This window comes from Schistocerca cancellata, chromosome 1 (genome assembly GCF_023864275.1).
Source record: "Schistocerca cancellata isolate TAMUIC-IGC-003103 chromosome 1, iqSchCanc2.1, whole genome shotgun sequence".
Classification (NCBI taxonomy): Eukaryota; Metazoa; Arthropoda; class Insecta; order Orthoptera; family Acrididae; genus Schistocerca; species Schistocerca cancellata.
In genome coordinates this window covers 275,939,667-275,958,355 of record NC_064626.1, presented here as the reverse complement: position 1 = coordinate 275,958,355, position 18,689 = coordinate 275,939,667, and the positions used below count along the sequence as shown (strand labels likewise).

General features: G+C 44.1%; 1 protein-coding gene across 1 annotated transcript in view; it reads left to right on the top strand.

Moving 5' to 3' along the window:
- Positions 1 to 418: 418 nt before the first annotated feature.
- Positions 419 to 18,689, top strand: part of LOC126171192 (uncharacterized) — a 205,441-nt gene continuing 187,170 nt past the window's right edge. Inside the window, exon 1 of the mRNA XM_049920782.1 lies at positions 419 to 565. The gene's annotated coding sequence lies outside the window, so the exon portion shown is untranslated. The remainder of the gene's footprint in view (positions 566 to 18,689) is intronic.

The following is an 18,689-nucleotide window of genomic DNA, read 5'->3' as shown; positions in this document are numbered from 1 at the left end:
TACAATTTTTAACTCATTTACAATATCTACCGGCACCAAAGTATCCTCAAGCGAAACGTTTTGCGATCTGGAACGTTTATCACTCATGTTTGACACGCTATTTCTGCAGACGACCGAGTAAATATGAAATACCAGGAGTCCTCTTCAGTTGCTGCAACTTAACTGGACATGAACACTAACCGAGGAATAAAATGGCGACGTACAACTTGCACTCAAGTTGATGCATTGTTAACCTATTCCTCGTTTAGTTAGCCCTGTATTTTCCCGAGATTGCACAACAGGCCCTTAAGCTCAAAAGCCTCAGAAGCAACACAGCGCTGAGTGGCAGCACGGTGCAACTAGTCCGAAAGCCCTGCTTCTTGAGCTTCTTCCTCACGGCGCTAGATGGCACAACGTAAGGCAACAAGTGGCGGCAACTACCGGCGCATCGTGTTATCAGCCAGCCAGATTACGCTTGAGTTCACGCAGAACCGCAACCTGTGTTTAGTGCGAAATCTCGGCAGCTGCTCACGAGGGCCAGAACATCCGCACTTCGATATTCCAAGACTAAATCGTACTACTGAGAGTGAGTACCTCTATCTAATTGTAAACTCTGCTCTGTGGTGAAATGGACAGATCTGCCAGCAAGCGTTTCCGCGAAATTGTCTTTACAAGTTCTTCGCGCGCACCTCATAGTGTCAGAAACAACATTCGAAACTAATGGATAAAAGACAACTGTTAAATTCCATTGCTTTTTCTCTCTTTACTATTCATTTTTCTTGTTGTGATAAATTCGTGACTGTATGATGTAATTACAGTGCAGTTTGTAACAGCTTTCTAAACAATCGCGAGATGTGTCTGAATGCTCTCGTGGCCGTTGCAGACAGGTACTGTTGCATGCTTGTGTGATATCTGATGCCCTTGGATGGAATTTCGAATGACGTTAATTGACAGATAAGGTGCCAAGTACAGCTGCCAATATTTTCAAACAATGCATAAATATGTGTTCTTTGACGTAGAGTTAAATAACAATAGTGTGTGTAGCTCACAGAGCTTTCGACTTATGCGCACATACAAGACTAAAAAGTCATTTTTTCTGCCTAATTAGGTTGCTTCAAGTAGCGATCTAGTTATTACCGTTCTGAGGAGGGAAGCATCTTGTGGCTATTTGAAGAACGTGGAAAATTTACTCATCGCTGTCACCGAAGAGCAGAAGCTTGTTTACCGCACTGATTTGATCTATCAAGTCCTTGGCTGTGATATTACGGGTATTCGCAAAGGATAGTCGTAGCTCAGAACGGACTATCAGAACTATTTCCGTGTTGTTTACATTTCTGAAAACTCTGTCATCCCTCTAAATACACACCGTCGTGAATTATGTGGTTAAAAACTTACTGTGTAAGTACTGCAGAATTTATTTATTGAATGCTTGACATGGAAAGTATTTGCGATTAATCATTCTACAGAAATGTGCACACTATTCTGCAGCTGCTATTTTCAATAGACTTATAAGAGAAGAGAAATACGTAACTGAACAAATGTCAGATGCAAATCTTGTTTCAAAGAATTTCTTGCCCCACATCCCGTTTATTTTGCACTTGACTTGCTTCCAGTAGTTTATACTCGTTTGCGCGCTTCTTATAACAATTTTGTGGACTGTGTTTCTAGAGCTCGCGTCAGGACGGCGTACGAGTAGTAGTTGCACTAAAAGCTGAGAAGTATACGGAAAGGTCCTACAAATACGTTGGCTGAAAATTTTGTCGTCAGTAACAAACTGTGGAAAACATGTTGTCTCACGAGGTACTGCAGAAGTCAAATAAAAACCCGAATGGATTGTAGCGAAATTCCGTAGGAAATATGTAATTCATGTCGATGGGTCACCCGCAAAATACCGGCGAAATAGATAAAAAGAAAAAACTGTAGGGAAGCAGGACACAGGCGAGTCGTCACAGTTGGCCTTGGTGGTCTCCCACCGCTTGCTTTTTTGATGCTCCACAGCGCAGCACACCTCTCTCGATCACGGTCCTATCTTTATCCTCAGAAACTGACAGATCTGAGGGCGTGAGTTGTCTATTTAGGGTGCGCGCCTTCTTGTCAGAGATCCCTCAGTCTTAGCGAACCCTAGCGGTCCGAGTCTAGGCCAGAGATTCGACTCCCACCAGAAAAAATGATTTAATCCTTAAATGTTATGGTATCATACGATTTAGTAATGTAAGTGGGATCACGGCGTCAGGCTCCGGAAGTTTACTAGGCCATACTGATTTATATAATATTGTCTCAACTTATTGTTTGTTGACCTGAAATCGCTACATGTGTTTTAAAACGTTTAACGGCGAAATAAAACAAGAAATATTAATAATCAAGAAGAAAGTACAAAAAACGCAAGCTATTTCCCGAAAAAGTGGCCTTACTGCTTTCCTCAAAAATCTAGAAAAATAACTTTTACTTATTAATCCTACGCTATGCCAGACTTCGTTAAACGACTAAGAATCAGAAACAGAATCTCTGGAAAACTCCAAGAATAAATTCACAATTTGATGTTAACTTTCAATTTTTTTAGAGGTCACAGTGCAGGCGTTATCCAAGTAACAGGTATTGGTGTCTGTTAAACACACAATTTTTAACCAATATTCCACCGATTTTCTTGACAGGTACACTCCTGGAAATTGAAATAAGAACACCGTTAATTCATTGTCCCAGGAAGGGGAAACTTTATTGACACATTCCTGGGGTCAGATACATCACATGATCACACTGACAGAACCACAGGCACATAGACACAGGCAACAGAGCATGCACAATGTCGGCACTAGTACAGTGTATATCCACCTTTCGCAGCAATGCAGGCTGCTATTCTCCCATGGAGACGATCGTAGAGATGCTGGATGTAGTCCTGTGGAACGGCTTGCCATGCCATTTCCACCTGGCGCCTCAGTTGGACCAGCGTTCGTGCTGGACGTGCAGACCGCGTGAGACGACGCTTCATCCAGTCCCAAACATGCTCAATGGGGGACAGATCCGGAGATCTTGCTGGCCAGGGTAGTTGACTTACACCTTCTAGAGCACGTTGGGTGGCACGGGATACATGCGGACGTGCATTGTCCTGTTGGAACAGCAAGTTCCCTTGCCAGTCTAGGAATGGTAGAACGATGGGTTTGATGACGGTTTGGATGTACCGTGCACTATTCAGTGTCCCCTCGACGATCACCAGTGGTGTACGGCCAGTGTAGGAGATCGCTCCCCACACCATGATACCGGGTGTTGGCCCTGGGTGCCTCGGTCGTATGCAGTCCTGATTGTGGCGCTCACCTGCACGGCGCCAAACACGCATACGACCATCATTGGCACCAAGGCAGAAGCGACTCTCATCGCTGAAGACGACACGTCTCCATTCGTCCCTCCATTCACGCCTGTCGCGACACCACTGGAGGCGGGCTGCACGATGTTGGGGCGTGAGCGGAAGACGGCCTAACGGTGTGCGGGACCGTAGCCCAGCTTCATGGAGACGGTTGCGAATGGTCCTCGCCGATACCCCAGGAGCAACAGTGTCCCTAATTTGCTGGGAAGTGGCGGTGCGGTCCCCTACGGCACTGCGTAGGATCCTACGGTCTTGGCGTGCATCCGTGCGTCGCTGCGGTCCGGTCCCAGGTCGACGGGCACGTGCACCTTCCGCCGACCACTGGCGACAACATCGATGTACTGTGGAGACCTCACGCCCCACGTGTTGAGCAATTCGGCGGTACGTCCACCCGGCCTCCCGCATGCCCACTATACGCCCTCGCTCAAAGTCCGTCAACTGCACATACGGTTCACGTCCACGCTGTCGCGGCATGCTACCAGTGTTAAAGACTGCGATGGAGCTCCGTATGCCACGGCAAACTGACTGACACTGACGGCGGCGGTGCACAAATGCTGCGCAGCTAGCGCCATTCGACGGCCAACACCGCGGTTCCTGGTTGTCCGCTGTGCCGTGCGTGTGATCATTGCTTGTACAGCCCTCTCGCAGTGTCCGGAGCAAGTATGGTGGGTCTGACACACCGGTGTCAATAATGTGTTCTTTTTTCCATTTCCAGGAGTGTATATGCGAAATCTACATCGACCACAGAAAGGCAAAAGCAATTTGTCAATGGATACAGCACAGTTTGCAGAGTAACACTATTAACATTTCACGATAAATCTACAAAAAACGTTTGGCAGTGCGGCAGTCGCATCTTCTTTTGCCCCTAATGTCCTGTCAACTTGATTCTGAAATTAAAGGGCTGCCGATATGAACAAAAACTTCTCCCTGCAGCACTGTGAAAAATAACACATCTGGTTGCAACCATCGAGAAAAGATTGTCTATGGATTCATTGCCAGATTTGGAGATTGCAGCTAATACAAGTTGGTTCAAATGGCTCTGAGCACTATGGGACTTCTGAGGTCATCAGTCCCCTAGAACTTAGAACTACTTAAACCTAACTAACGTAAGGACTTCACACACATCCATGCCCGAGGCAGGAGTCGAACCTGCGACCGTAGCGGTCGCGCGGTTCCAGACTGTAGCGCCTAGAACAGCTTGGCCACTCCGGCCGGCCAAAACAAGTAAGCCCATAAAAGTTTTCAGATACAGGCCATCAGAATCATGTACGAAAGATATGTTCTTTTAAGAGTACTCTCATTTTACCGATGTTTTTATTCGATCACTGTACAACGCACCAAAAATGTTATGAGTAAAATGTTTGTTCAGTATCTGGATTCATATCCAAGGATTTACGCGAAAGTTGCAAATCAGGAAGCTGCAATACTATGTACGTTACGTTGTCTTGTTCTGACGTTAGTTGGTGGTTGTGCTTTTCTCCAACTGAAGCAGTTTCCCCTACCATAAAAGTACGAATCACAGTAATATGGCTATCTTTTACTGAGATCATCTTCATCCGTGTTACGTCGTCCTGTCCATCACCACCATCATCCAATTCCTGTTTTGTAAACTTTCTATCTCGTAATCACTGTACTCCAAAACTTCATTAATCATTTCTTCCAGGTGTATTTCATTTACTCTCAGGATTCGTTGAGAATAACGACTCTGCTCAAGCTGAAGTGGACCAGGGAGAGAAAAATGCGCCTATTACGAGACACGGTTAATAATAACCAAATTATAGCGCACCAGAATAATCGCAATAAACTCGAAATCTTGATAAACACGTCCAGCCAATAATAATGACGCAACTGGTATCATAGGTCCGCGAGACGTCAGGGCGATTTTACTGTGGATTTAGTGAAGGTTAAATAGTGAGGTTAAATAGTGCGATTGGTACCCCACGTTCACAGCAAAAGTCACCGCTCGAACTGGAAGGTACACGGAGGGAAAAAGTGAAGCGACTCCGGAAAGGGAGACAGAATGCCCATGTCAGAGTTAGACAGCCATCTATAAAATTTGTACGCCAGTGGTAACTTCTCTACATCTTCTGTGCAGACCATCAAAATGTACTCATTGTCTTGCAGAATGAGGACGTAACACCAGCGTGCTAGCATTTATTGGCTTCGGGATTTATCGTGTACCTTCCATCCCGGATTGTTGAAAGAATTAAACTCCCTTGTACAAAAAGCTTCAAATGTCTCATTGTTTTGCAAATGAATTAATCTGTTTAATACTCGTCTTAAACACATGATACCCTATTGTCTGAAGACGCAAAACACAGATTTATAATCTGCGTAATATGTGCACTGTGAGTGACACTGTCCTAAGACATACAATACACTAATCAACCAGAACATGACCACCTACCTCACAGACAGTACGTGCATCTTTGGCACGGATAAACGTAGGCGACGTGTCGTGGCATAGAAGCAGTGAGGCCTTGGTGGCCCGCTAGAGGAAGTTGACACCACATCTGCACTCACACAAGTCACCTAATTCCAAATATGAGACAGTGGTGCAAGGATTTGTGATAAGTAACTGGAATAAGTTCGGGACTTCAGTTTAGAAGGATGTGAACGGTAACATGACATGTAATCTAGAAACGAACACAAAGGTAACTAATGCAAAATAAATGTTTTAAAAAAATTTTATTTTCTGTAGCCCATTAAAAAAATAACTTAGGAGATTAGTTAAATGCTTCACACTGAAGTGACAAATCATCGGACAGCGATATACACATATACAGATGGCGGTAACACAGTGTACACGCAGTTTAAAAGGAAGCAAGGGACATTCCATCTTGGAAGTCGGGAAAATTCGATATTCCAAGATCCACATTGTCAATAGTATGCCGAGAATACTGAATTTGAGGCATTACTTCTCAGCACGGACAACAGTGGCCGAAGGCCTTCACTTGACAACCGAAAGCAACGTCGTTTCCGTAAAGTTGTCAGTGCTAACAGACAAGCAACGCTGCGCGAAATAACGTACATAAATCAATGTGGGACATACGCCGAACATATCGGTTAGGACAGTGCGTCGAAATTTGGCGTTAATGGGCTATGGGAGCCGACGGCCGACGCTAGCGCCTTTGCTAAAAGCACATCGCCTGCAGCGCCTCTCCTTGGTTCATGACCATACAGGGTAGACCCTAAACGACTAAAAACCATGTCTTGGTCAAGTGAGTCCCAAATTCAGCTGGTAAGAGGTGATGGTTGGGTTAGAGTCTGGCGCTTCTAACAACCCTACCACACACAACAAAGGTCAAAAATTAATTATGATTGTATTGTTGCTCACGCTGCTAAATATTGCATTTTCGGGCAACAACAAAGTTAGAGCACAGTTATTAAAGTCATTTCTTAAAATAATGGATAAACTAGGCACTCATCTTTTCGTGTTTCTCACGCTGGTCTCGTTGTAAACTCATGGCTCAATCGTCGAAAGTCTAGGTAGTGATGATTCCAAGCTCGGATGCAAAGAGGCCTAGGTGTTATTCTGCGATATTCAGAAGTTTTATAGATGTGTTTCATAAACCATTCTTGAAGATTTAACTTTTGCAATTTAGGACAATGGTGATGTAAGAAAGTAATCAGCACTCCGAATTTAAGTTACACTTCTTTTTTATCACTTTCGTTGCAATATCACTTCACAATATAAAACATACTTGAAAATATCTTCCTCACTGTTAAAGTTCACATTTTATAAACTGACTACAATTTGCGTCTTTTCAACGTGACGACCAAGACTTGACTCCCTAATAACCGCTTACGCGCCCAAAATTCAGAGTTACAAGTATGTCCAAAGATCATAGTGGCAAAAGAAAGAATACACATAAGAATAATATCATTGCAATATAAACATATCGATGTATCAAAGTACCTCTACATTAATGAAATCAAATATGGATGTTGTCACAGAAATATGTTAACTATTTTACAGAAACACAGTAGAATATTGCTGGTATCGAGGAGGAGGAGGAGGAGATTAGTGTTTAACGTCCCGTCGACAACGAGGTCATTAGAGACGGAGCGCAAGCTCGGGCGAGGGAAGGATGGGGAAGGAGATTGGCCGTGCCCTTTCAAAGGAACCATCCCGGCATTTGCCTGAAGCGATTTAGGGAAATCACGGAAAACCTAAATCAGGATGGCCGGAGACGGGATTGAACCGTCGTCCTCCCGAATGCGAGTCCAGTGTGCTAACCACTGTGCCACCTCGCTCGGTGTGGTATCGAGAGGTTGAGGTGAGGTGCCGTAATGATTACGTAATTCAAGTACCATTACACGCTGAACCCACAAAGCCATGGACCCAAGTTGCCAACAAGGCACAGGGCAAGCTAGTGGTGGCTCCATAATGGTGTGGGCAGTGTTTAGGCCTATACGGAATGGACTGGATTTTCTAGTCCATTGAGACAATGGTCTACTAACAGCTATGTTCGGCTACTAGGCGACCATTTGCAGCCATTCATGGACTTCCTGTTTCCAAGCAAAGGTGGAATTTTTATGGGTGTCAATGCGTGGCGTCACTAGGCCACAATTGTTCGCGATTTGATTGAAGATCATTCTGGACAATTCGAGTGGATGATTCGACCACCCAGATAGCCCGACGTGAATACCTTCGAACATTTATGGGACACAATCAAGAGGTCAGTTAGTGCAGAAAATCATGCAGCGATAACACTTCCTCTATTATGGACGGCGATAGAGGCAGCATGGCTCAATATTTGTGCAGAGGGCTTCCAACGACTTGAGTCCACACCACGTCGAGTTCCTCCACTTCCTCGGACAAAAGGTTGTCCGACACGATATTAGGAGCTATCCTTTAATTTTTGTCACCTCATTGTAAATGGTCCGTTGCAGTGTATGGTACGGAAACATGCACACTAAATGCTCATCTCAAAACCCTCTAAACGGTCTCCGTTTTGGAGAAGAATGAATGGCGTGAAATAGACAGATAAAACAGGGAGAGGCTGCATCATGGTGGATCCCCTAGAGGAAGAGAAACAAAAGAAGAAACAGAAGATACTAGCTAACAGTCGACATCAAGATAAATGCGTCAAAAGCTGCAACGAAAAGGATGGTGGAAAACTGAGAGGACTGGAGACTGTTGGACTTGCTGTGATGAACCGGCCATATGGACAGAATAGATCATAATCATTGTCAATATCAATTATTCAAAAACAGTCTTAATCGCATTATTATTATTATTATACCGCCAACCGGTTTCAACCCGACGATGGGGTGATCTTCTGGGCGTTTACACTGTGAAATTATAGATATCCGTCAGAGAGACTCCATTCTACAACAGCTAAAATTACGTAAATATTAAAATATGTTACCCATTGGTCGACTGCTGGTGGTGTCACTCCTGTCTACGTAACGGCAGGAAACTATGCGAGACTAACCCTTCGTAGAGGCTTAAATAGCGTGCTTGAGATCACGTGAATAGACGGCAACACCCCCAGCGGCAATCAATGGCATTAAATACAGTTTATTATATGTAATTACTAGTCACCTTGGTTTAGCATAAATTTAAGTGACAATAAATAACAGAAAACGGAACCATTCCATTACCGTCGTCATGGTCTTCGCTACACAGACTAGAGGGCGCCTGATATACGCTTTATAATCCATGGCAACGGCGTCCTCACCACAAGAAAAAGAGGGTTTTGTAGTCCTTCCATATTAGCCGTTTTAGTAAATTGACTCAAATTTTTTCTATGTAAATATACGAATAGATATATTATAATACAAGGCAACACCAGTTTTTGTGTCACAAGTTGTTTTACTTTATATTATGGCACATAATGTAATATACTTTTACGAATTTTACGAGTTGACCACGGAACATTTGTTATTATTTTATAATTAACACTCTAATTTAATTCTGTTTAAATGGAATGCTTCCGTTTTCTGTTATTTACTGTCACTTAAATTTATGCTAAACCAAGGTGACTAGCAATTACATATAATAATCTGTATTTAATGGGTCCCGGCGGAGGTTAGAGTCCTCCCTCGGGCATGCGTGTGTGTGTTTGTACTTAGGATAATTTAGGTTGAGTAGTGTGTAAGCTTAGGGACTGATGACCTTAGCAGCTAAGTCCCATAAGATTTCACACACATTTGAACATTTTGTATTTAATGCCGTTGATTGCAGCTGGGGGTGTTGCCATCTATTCACGTAATCTCAGCACGCTATTTAAGCCCCTACGAAGGGTTAGTCTCGCATAGTTTCCTGCCGTTACGTAGACAGGAGTGACACCGCCAGCAGTCGACCAATGGGTAACATAATTGAATATTTACGTAATTTTAGCTGTTGTAGAATGGAGTCTTTCTGACGGGTATCTATAATTTCACAGTGTAAACGCCCAGAAGATGACCCCTATGTCGGGTTGAAACAGGTTGGCGGTATAATAATAATAAATGCCATTAAGTCTGTTTTTGAATAATTGATTAATCGTACTAATCGCTGCTTCATCTCCACAATCATGTTGTCCAAAAATCATTGTTATTATGCCTGAATTACAAGGCATTATATTTCTATCTCTAATCGACCGTTGGACTGTTTTTTCTTCGTGTTTGCTGTCGAGTCCTGGGTGTATAAATGCGTGTATGAGTGAGTATATGACAGTCGGTAGTATGCTTCTTGCTGCAACGCCATGTAACAGTGTCATAGTTTGTAATGTTGTATGACTCCACTGCAGTACTATGACCGTGTAGTGAAAGAAAATAATAAGTGATTGACGAAGATACTTGTTTCAGTTTTGTCTGTAATAAAAAATTGTCAGCAGGCATAATTTACGTATTCTTGTACTTCTCGCTGTTACCTGTAGGAAAGACAACACTCCATTCTCCCCCCCCCCCCCCCCCCATCCCCACACACACACACACACAGGAATCTCGTTTACGTCATCTGTACTGTCTTTCGTTTTGCATTACTGTAGTTCCTCGTGTCGTTAGTGCCGACAGTATCCATATTCATCGTTCACTTACAGACGTCTGGCATCAATGAACTCTGTGGTGCTCCTTACGTGGATCCACAGTCAGTTTCCTTCAGTTTCAAAAATACATACCTACGAAAGTCAGAGTATTAAAATGCTGGGTAATCGCCATTCTCCCACCGTTCAGGAGCCACAGGGATGGGAAAGTACGTCATTACGTGATACAATAAGCTGCTATGAAGGTATCACTGGACCCAACGTAACTGTTTCCCGTACTTGGAACTCGAATCACTATCTCTGGCTTGCGCAGGCAGCGCTATTCTTGCTGTGGGACCCAAGCAGCCCTCAATATCCTACTTTATAGCATCAGCACGGCAAGGAACTAATGTTTCAACCAGAAACTTGTTTAAGAAAGATTATAATGCACATGCTAATCTGTAGATACGCTAGCAGAAATGTGAAGTGGCATGTGGTAAGTCATTATGCAGATATGTTCAGTCGTCAGTGAACTGCGGTTGCAAATGGAACTCTTAATGTCATAAAATGCTGAACTCTTATTAAATTATTTATTTACGATCGCGATTTCAGCTATCGAAACATTCTCAAGTAACAGCTGTAACATAAGAACCTAAGTGACCAATTCACTTTCAGCGATACATCCTGTTGTCTAAAAATTTTATAATAGCTACATTATTTTTTAAAGCTGTACCAGTTCCGACTTCACTGAGGTGCGTCAATGCAAATTCATTTCTCTTACGTCATTAAGGCTATTAGTTATATAGAATACATGTTCTGCAATACTTAGCTTCCTTCCTTATTAGTAATTCGATAGTTTTCAAGAAATTGTAAGTTGATAGTTAGATAACGCAACAAATGACGAGAGAAGTTAGGTAAAAATATATATCTGACGCTACAGACATGACCTTAGCACCTAACACGTTCATAGGGCTTTAGTTGTAAAATGGTAGATAATGGTATTGATGTAGGCACAGTGGCACAAATGAGTGGAATATGACTAGTTCGACAGCAGTTATTACAGTAAGAAATATATTTTAATTCGTTGAGTGAATTCGTTCCGAAACACATGGTTTGACGTGTTTAAATGGTTTTAGCCAAATGTTACTTTTCTTTTTATACTGGGTGTCCCAGGAGAGATGATCAGTAATCAGGGGTGTGACACAATGATCATTCGAAGCAAAAATGTGTAGTAAATATAGCCTCAAAACTCATATCTTAAAAGCTATGGGCACTTCTTCATCTTCGATACTGTGAAACAAATCTACTGCAAACTCTTTGATTTCCATGTTTTGGGAGCAGGTGTGCGTATTGTGTATTGAACTGGGGACCTAAAACGACGGAAAGGCTTCGTCCCGCCGTAGCCCTCAGTGGTTCACAACCCCACAACAGGCCACAGCAGTCCACCCTCCCCACCGCCGCCGCACACCGAATCCTGGGTTCCCGCGAACGTCTCATACCAGACTAGTGTAACCCCAAATGTTTTCGTGGTAGAGTAATTATGGTGTACGCGTACGTGGAGACAGTGTTTGCGCAGCAATCGCCGACATAGTGTAACTGAGGCGAAATAAGGGGAACCAGCCTGCATTCCCCGAGGCAGGTCGAAAACCGCCTTCAAAACCATCATAGGCTGGCCGGACCTCGACACTAATCCGCCGGGCGGATTCGTACCGGGGACCGGCACGCAAGCTGCGCGTCAGACCGCGCGGCTAGCCAGGCGGGCTTGGGAGGAGGCTGTGTTCCAAAACTGAACAGCATAGAGACAGAAGTGATAACACTTTCTGTAGGACCTGACCATCATTTTGCAGGAGAATGCTCAAGCACGTGCAGTGCTAGCTGTTACTGATTTGTTTGAGTGATGGGGCTGCTAAGTGCTATACCATCTACTGCACTCCTCTGACTTAAGCACTCGTGAGTTCAGCTCGATTTCTAAACTGAAGGAAACACTTCACGGCATTCGCTTCAGAACTGCTAGAAATTCGTCGGGCAATAGACCGCGCCGCTGGAACTGTCAACACAATCGGCGCTGCTAAGAGTATCCTACGACTTCCACATCGCTGGTAACGGACATAGTGCTGGTGACTACTTTGAAGGTCAGTAAAACTTTGAAAAACGTATCTATTTTGTACGAGCTGTAAATAAATAGTTGCCACTATTAAAGATCCAACCCTCGTATTTAAATTTATTGTAAATCTATTATCTGTTTTTTGGTATGGTGGGTTTTTTCTATAGCACACCTGTTAACAGCGTTTTTAGACAGACACGTATGTTTTTAACGGGCACTCTTTCACTTTCTCTTTCGTCTAATTTTGTTCTGTAATACGGGTAATAATGGCTGAAGTTTATATTGTGTAGAAGCAAATTTTTCGTATAAAATTAATTTTGAAATAAAATTGTTACTTAGAAATACACGATATACTGCCTTCGACGGTCATTGTAAATATTCTTGTGACGTCTCTAATATTGTGTGTGAGAATGTAATATCAGATGTACGAGAAGCCACGAGTAGAGAGCATATTACCTAACCCATTACACTTATGTGATAGTGAGGTTGAACATTATATGTAGTTTGCTCAGATGGAAAATATTGTCCTTCACACGACCGATGAAATTAGGCTCTATACCTTGTTACAAATGCGTAACTGCACTATTCCGGAAATTTCCGTTAGCTTAATGAAGAAGTGTATCCAGCACAGTAAGACGACGGATAATCGTGCCCGTGTTTCATTAACGAGAAACCGTACCTTTTCTCTAATTAAAAAGTAATTATACCTCATTTCATATCAGAAACGCTGTCTTCACTCTTGTCTACTGTCCAAGAAACTGCCATGTAAATGTCGAGCAAGTCATCGACTTTACTCCGTATACTCGTAAACAAACACACTTACGCATACACTGGGCTATCATTCTAGGATTAATTTAAAAACAGTCCGGTACCCCCGGCACTCACCAACATTTCAAGAGGTTTGTCATGGTTGTAAGTCAGATGCTATAACTATAAACTCCTTTCCAAAAATCCCCTCCTGAGACTGGGTCTTTGTCTCCAATGCTTGTAGAGCAGACCTTGGGTTAAGTCTCTAATGGCCTCATCGTCGACACAGTGTCGAACTCCAGTTTTCTTTCCATCCCTTCTGCCTGACATAGCGTGGATGCTACATCTAAAATTTTGTAAAAGCATCAATTACTAAAAACAAAACAGTGCACTATTCGTTGTTTATAATCGCATTCAGACGTATGTAACTGGATTTACTTCACAGCAAGAACGACGCGAGGACTATGTTACATCTAAGCACCAGTTTGTGGCAAGGAAAACACGCAGCATTGCTTCTGATACTAAACCGTCAATCACTGAGTTATCGGTTTGATTTTTTTTTTTTTTTTTGTTTCCTATACAGCGACGTCAGTCATAATGCCGATAAGCGTCAAGTCTCGGCATTGTGCATCCTATCTTCGACACTGCAGCAGCTAGACTCTGCTGCGCCGTTTACTTCGCTATGTTGCGAAGTGACATTTCCTGTGTATTCTGTTCCCTTTGCCACAAGCAAACGATTACGAGCATCGAGAGAAGAAGCCAATTATAGCGGCAGTAAGATTGTTGCCGGAAAAGTTACTACCGCGTCTGTCGTAGGTTTCGGCTGTATGTTCGGCTGTATCACTATTCTTCGCTTCAGTAGATAGGTTCACAACAATATTTTGTCCACAGTTGTTGGAGGAATTTCACTAGTGTACTTAGAAGATAGGTTCCGGCTGCTTCATGCACATGGCTTAGCCTTGGTTATACACCGTCCAGAGTGCAGTCACATTATAGTTGTGGTTGGGGGGGGAGGGGGGGCAGTCGTTCTTGTAGAGCAGAAACGGGGCGATTTATCAGACTTCCAAAGGCTTTCGGGCCAATAGTGGAAGCATTTCCAAAACTGCTAATTTTGTGAACCGTTCGCGTGCCACCGTGGTTAAAGCATAACATGCATCGCAAAATAACGCTGCCCGAAAGAGGAACCGAGGAAACTGTGGTGCACAATGGGTCATAAACAAGAGTGAGCAAAGGCTCTGGACATGTGCACGGGCGAATAGACGTGCAACTGTTGAGCAACTGACGGCTCACCAACAATGTCTCCTCGGTGGGTGTTCAGTTGTTGCATGATATGCAACAGGCTCCAGAAACCGGCTCCAAGGTTGTATGGGACCCTTAACAGTTGGGTCTGATTCAAGAGATTGAGAAGGTCCAAAGAAGAGCGGCAATACTCGTGACTGGTACATTTAGGCATCGCGAGAGCGTTACAAATCTCACAGAAAGTTTGAATTGGGACACATTTGCAGATAGACAGCGCGCTAAACGGAAGGGGCTACTCACTAAATTCCGAAATCCGATCTTCCAACTTTCAAATCGCGCAATGACCACCATTCAAAGATAAGGGAAATTAGAGCTCGTACTGACGCGTTCAGACAGTCGCGATCCGCAAGTGAACAGAGGGGGGGAAATATGACTTTGGCGCGAATTGTGCCCTCCGCCACACACCGCTTGGTGGCTAGCGGAGTATATATGTAGATGTAGATGTAGAGCGAGTGTTGCTGCGTATGGCCCTCACCCACTCTTGCTGGCTGCCGTTCATCGGCAACGAAAACTGGAACTTTCACGCAAATACCGCAAACGGACCTCCACTGCATGGAGACAGGTAGCCTTTTCAGATGAATCACGTTTCATGCTCCATCTGATAGATGGTCGTTGCAGGGTACGGCGCGAATCGTCTGAAAACAACAAATAACCTGCAACAATCGTCGAAACTGTTCTGGCCGGAGGAGGAAGCGTTGTGCTCTGGGGAATGTGTCCGCAGCTCGTGGTCGAGTGGCTAGCGTCCCAGGTTCGATTCCCGGACGGGTCGGGGATTTTCTTCAACTGGGGACTGAGTGTTTGTGTTGTCCTCATCATCATTCGAAACATGGCGAGACTGGAGGTGGAAAGGATGGGAACTTGTACGGGCGCTGATGACCACGAAGCTGAGCGCCTCACAAACCAACATCATCTGGGAATTTTTTCGTGGCATCCTCTGGGTGATATCCTCGTTCTGGAAAGCACAGTGGATCCACGCAAATATGCATCTATCCTTGTGGACCAAGTCCACCACTAAACGGAATTTATTCTTCCTCGACAAGACGTCATCCACCAGCAGGACAAGGCAACGCGTCACACAGTTCGCAGTGTATGTGCGTGCTTTGAAGAGCGCCACAACGAGTTTAACATGCTCATCTGGCCACCAGACTCCTCGGATTTAAACCCAATCGAGAATCTGTGGGATTATCTCAGTCGAGCTATTCGTGCAATGGATGCCCAATTGAGGAACTTAGCGCAGCACAGCACTGCAGGCCGTATGGCTTCACAGCCCTGCCGGTACCTTCCAGAATCTCATTGACTCTCTTCCTGCATGTCAAGATCGTCTTTAGGCTTGCGAGTAGTGGTCACATTAATGTGACTGGACAGTGTAGTAGGCTGTAGATTGGCGTACTAACACGTAAAATAGTGATAACGTAATTAAACTAGAATGCCGATAGAAATTACAGCTAAGAAAAATTGCATTAAAACTTAGTTGAAATGCTGCTCGTTTGTAATATAAGTACCCCTCCAGTTTTTAATAATATATCAAAACTCTTTATTTTAATTGGGTGAATCCACAATTGTAATTAAATATTACTCTAACAGATAACATACACCACCCCTTTTAAGATTAGTTCCGTCCTAGCTCCTATATGCTCGCCTTAAAAGATAGTATGGTATTGTGTGTTTAGAATAATTAATGTTAAAGTTTATACCATAAATATAATGGCATGCATACCAGTTAATTTTTCTCTCATTATCAACGTTGGTTTTCATATCAGAATATGATCAGCACTGGTGTAGTTTTTATGACATTTTGTACTCTCAGATCAGTTCCTGTTATCACACATATAGTAAATACAGGGAGTCCGCAGCTCGTGGTCGTGCGGTAGCGTTCTCGCTTCCCGCGCCCGGGTTCCCGGGTTCGATTCCCGGCGGGGTCGTGGATTTTCTCTGCCTCGTAAAGACTGGGTGTTGTGTGATGTCCTTAGGTTAGTTAGGTTTAAGTAGTTCTAAGTTCTAGGGGACTGATGACCATAGATGTTAAGTCCCATAGTGCTCAGAGCCATTTGAACCATTTTTAGTAAATACAGGATCTACATTGGAGGGGAGGCTGTGAAAATACGATCAGCAGATCTACTATACCACTGACGGCGTTGTGAGGAAGAAAGAAAACCAAGTAGTACCAGTAAAAGTAAAATTAAGCACTTGCAGTGAGACTATTTGAATCTTCATTTCACTAACAATTTATCAAAATATCTCGTACAATACTGTTAATATAAACATACCAGTTCAGCTCCTAACTACTACCATTTGTCCGACGGTACTGTCCTATACAGATGAATCTTTAGTGATGTCTGAAAACTATGGGCGTATACAGTGCTTACCGTAGATGATCCTGAAACATTATCATTGACCATCGCGAAACTGAATTCCGCCTGGCGGGGCAAATACAAGGCGCAGTAGGGCTATAAGCAAATCAGAGACGATCTGGGGTATTGTTCTGGCGATGATACGCGCCGGAATGTGGCAATTAATACACTACTGGCCATTAAAATTGCTACACCAAGAAGAAACGCAGATGATAAACGGGTATTCATTGGACAAATATATTATACTAGAACTGACATGTGATTACATTTTCATGCAATTTGGGTGCATAGATCCTGAGAAATCAGTACCCAGAACAACTACCTCTGCCTGTAATAACGGCCTTGATACGCCTGGGCATTCAGAAAAACAGAGCTTGGATGGCGTGTACAGGTACAGCTGCCCATGCAGCTTCAACACAATACCACAGTGCATCAAGAGTAATGACTGGCGTATTGTGACGAGCCAGTTGCTCGGCCACCATTGACCAGACGTTTTCAATTGGTGAGAGATCTGGAGAATATGCTGGCCAGGGAAGCAGTCCAACATTTTCTGTATCCAGAAAGGCTCGTACAGGACCTGCAACACGCGGTCGTGCATTATCCTGCTGAAATGGGTTTCGCAGGGATCGAATGAAGGGTAGAGCAACGGGTCGTAACACATCTGAAATGTAACGTCCACTTTTCAAAGTGCCGTCAATGCGAACAAGAGGTGACCGAGACGTGTAACCATACCATCACGCCGGGTGATACGCCAGTATGGCAATGACGAATACACGCTTCCAATGTGCGTTCACCGCGATGTCGCCAAACGTGGATGCGACCATCATGATGCTGTAAACAGAACCTGGATTCATCCGAAAAAATGACGTTTTGCCGTTCGTGCATCCAGGTTCGTCGTTGAGTACACCATCGCAGGCGCTCCTGTCTGTGATGCAGCGTCAAGGGTAACCGGAGCCGTGGTCTCCGAGCTGATAGTCCATGCTGCTGCAAACGTCGTCGAACTGTTCGTGCAGATGGTTGTCTTGCAAACGTCCCCATCTGTTGACTCAGGGATCGAGACGTGGCTGCACGATCCGTTACAGCCATGCGGATAAGATGCCTGTCATCTCGACTGCTAGGGATACGATGCCGTTGGGATCCAGCACGGCGTTCCGTATTACCCTACTGAACCCACCGATTCCATATTGTGCTAACAGTCATTGGATCTCGATCAACACAAGCAGCAATATCGCGATACGATAAACCGCAATCGCGATAGGCTATAATCCGACCTTTATCAAAGTCGGAAACATGACGGTACGCATTTCTCCTCCTTACACGGGACATCACAACAACGTTTCACCAGGCAACGCCGGTCAACTGCTGATTGTGTATGAGAAATCGGTAGGAAACTTTCCTCATGTCAGTACGTTGTAGGTGTCGCCACCGGCGCCAACCTCATGTGAATTCTCTGAAGAGCTAATCATTGGCATATCACAGCATCTTCTTCCTGTCGGTTAAATTTCGCGTCTGTAGCACGTCATCTTCGTGGTGTAGCATTTTTAATGGCCAGTAGTGTAGACTTCGGTTAATTTGACAAAGGACTGATTGTTATGATTGATGGCGATATGTGGCAGATTTGAAGCACAATGTAAACGTGTGCCCTGGTCGGATGAATCGCATCACAGGTCGATGGTTGCTTCCAGATACGCCCTCCCTCATCCAGGCAATCGGCTGCTCGGAAAACGGATCTCGCCTCGAACGCGTGCCGGTGAGGAAAGAGCTAAGCTATGGAGGGACATTCACGTGGCCTTCCATGGGAACCATTGTTGTAATCGGAGGCACCAGCACAGCTGTGGCGTATGTGAATGCTGTTACAGACCACCAGCATTCTTTCATGTTTGATGTCTTCTTTGCCG